This window comes from Berghia stephanieae, chromosome 12 (genome assembly GCF_034508935.2).
Source record: "Berghia stephanieae isolate SIO BIC M18660-M18661 chromosome 12, UCSD_Bste_1.3, whole genome shotgun sequence".
NCBI classification, from domain to species: domain Eukaryota; kingdom Metazoa; phylum Mollusca; class Gastropoda; order Nudibranchia; family Aeolidiidae; genus Berghia; species Berghia stephanieae.
Window position 1 is genome coordinate 27751539 of NC_088371.1, and position 3035 is coordinate 27754573.

Consider the following 3035-nt stretch of genomic DNA (forward strand, 5'->3'; position numbering starts at 1 on the left):
AAATAAGATAAAATCCTACGAATAATACCAATCACCCTGTTTGCCCTATAACGACGGGCACTTATTTGCAGGTCTGATAACCCAATTCATTACAGGCTCATTGTTGTAATGGAAATCATCAAAATGGCGCTAATATTGTCCATTACAACAATGTTAAACTAGGCCCATAAGTGGGTTCGAATGTCAGACCTGCATATGTGTACACGTCGCCCGATAGATACAATCATGGATATAGTATAAAACTTGATGGTTATCTTTTATTCGTTATAGAGGATGATGGTCGTGTATACTTATATCTTGGGCTTCGAAAAGCTGGAAGTTTGTATTTTCTATCTTTATACCAAATCATAAATTCACTGATAAAAATCTGAACAAGTGTGTATGAAAGGTGTCATACAAGGCAAGAAACAAAAATAGAAGAAAAAAGCCATCCCAAAAAATCAGTCTACCTCGATTAGACTGGGGATCGAACCTCAGACCTTCTGATTACCTGTCAGACGTGCTACCATTACACCACAGAGGCTCCGATAGTTGGGACAATTTTAATACGTCTTCGAGTAGATACCCTTATGAAGAGTATAAGTATTAAAATTGTCCCAAAACTATCGGGAGCCTCTGTGGTGTAATGGTAGCACGTCTGACCAGTAATCAGAAGGTCTGATGTTCGATCCCCAGTCGAGGTAGGCAGATTTTTTGGGATGGTTTATTTTTTCTTGTATTTTTCTATATTGCTTTGTCTGACACCTTTCACACTTGTTCAGACCTTTATCTTACACTGGTGCCTGCTCCTTAATTTCTTATATTCATAAATTCACTTTTCGAGGTTCGAGTCATCCAGCATTAACACCGTTTGGAACCCGTGGGTTACAAATATGTGGCCTATCGCCTCATTACAATGATGACTTTGATGAATAAAATTGAATTTTAAGCTTAACTTGTAAAATTTAAGTTAAGATGCGTATATTATTATGTTATTATTGGAGAGGGTAGCTTTGTTTGTTAAACGTTATATATTCTACGTTCCAACAACAATGATAATAATAATAATGATATTAATAATAATGATAATAATAATAATAATAATAATAATATAATAATAATAATGATAATAATAATAATAATAATAATAATAATAATAATAATAATAATAATAATAATGATAATAATAATAATAATAATAATAATAATAATAATAATATAATAATAATAATAATAATAATAATAATAATAATAATAATAATAATAATAATAATACTTTTCAAAGTAATTTGTAATTTAAGCGCCTAGAGTCTGGTGTCTCGGAGATATAGCGCTATATAAATTTTCAGAATTATTATTATCATTATTATTATTATTATTATTATTATTATTATTATTATTATTACTATTATGTAGCGCCAATACCGCGTTGAAGCAGCCCCAGACACACAAGAAGGGAATTCAAGTTATGCTACACATAACAATATTATATTACACAACTCAGATATTATGGACTATTTATATGCACACAAGAGTCCCATTCATAACATTATTAAGATCGCTCAAACACAATAGCAGTACGTTCTTGCGATAAATAATTTCTTTAGCAAAACATGCTCTACAACACATTGTTCATTTTCTTTAAATCTTATGATGTACAAGAGAAATTTGAATAAGAAAAATGTTGTTTGTATCGTAACGAATGTGACGATTTTCCTAAGGAGATGGTTAAAGTACTTTTTGAGTGTCATTTCAGACGAAACTACTCTACTTCTAACATCTAATGGCAGTGAATTCCACACATTTGGGACGGCATGAGAACATGCCCTATCAGAAAATGTTTTCCAGCCTTTTTTAGGTACACGAAGAAGGCGTTGATTTCTGGATCTTAGGGCCCATGGAGAATCATAACGACATAAAAGATCTGATAAATAGGATTGAGTTGAGCTTTTTTATATAGCGCAATATCAACTAAACGTGCCCAAACCGCTTTACAAAGGGTCCCTGGCCAACAACAACACCTATATGTAGGACGAGACATGACGCCTATTAGGCGATATTACAATCTTTTTCGGACAGAGACAACGCTGTTAACGGCCAGGTAGGTACTCATTTTACACCTGAATACGGTGAGAGAATGTGAGTAAAGAACCTTTTCCGAGGACTCAACTATGCGCCGAGCGAGACTCGAACCCAGGACCTTCCGATCCGAAAGCGAGTGTCATACCACTAGACCACATAGCCGCACATAGGATGGTGTTGTTTGGTAAAGATATTTAAAACACATAACTGCAATTTTATCTATAACTCTCTGCTCGACAGGCAACAAGTGTGTTGTCCAAAAGACAGGGATGTAACATTGTCGTTCTTACTCTTTTCCAACAATTATTTTGACAAGGTCATTCTGTATGCGCTGGAGCCTGTTTAGCAGCTAGTTGGGAATTTTATACATTAAAGCATTGCAATAATCAATCCTAGAAAATAATCAAATAATGATATAGTAAAATAATAATAATAATAATAATAATAATAATAATAATAATAATAATAATAATAATAATGATGATAATAATAATAATAATAATAATGATGATAATAATAATAATAATAATAATAATAATGATGATAATAATAATAATAATAATAATAATAATAATAATAATAATAATAATAATAATAATAATGATAATGATGATAGTGATGATGATCATGATAAATAATAATGACAACAATAATGAAAATAATAATAATAATAATAATAATAATAATAATAATAATAATAATAATAATAATAATAATAATAATAATAATAATAATACGTTTTTTCCGTTTCCTTCCTATTAAATCCAACAGAATGACGAAACACAATTATCACTGCTGTGACACCACGACAAAGAGAAGACAATCTGTAACTACACAGCCCGGCTTGGCTTTGTTTTGTTTTGTTTTGTTTTGTTTTGTTTTTGTGTATATCTTTCGTGAGCTCACCACCACCACGACACTCTGCCATAAAAGTCAAGCGTAAAAATCTTCTTATTGATTGTAAGAACGTGAGC

General features: G+C 31.2%; 1 protein-coding gene across 1 annotated transcript in view; it reads right to left on the minus strand.

The window, feature by feature from the left end:
• Nucleotides 1-2917, minus strand: part of LOC144958109 (uncharacterized) — a 21017-nt gene extending 18100 nt beyond the window's left edge. Inside the window, exon 1 of the mRNA XM_078889768.1 lies at nucleotides 2799-2917. The gene's annotated coding sequence lies outside the window, so the exon portion shown is untranslated. The remainder of the gene's footprint in view (nucleotides 1-2798) is intronic.
• Between the last annotated feature and the right edge of the window lie 118 nt (nucleotides 2918-3035).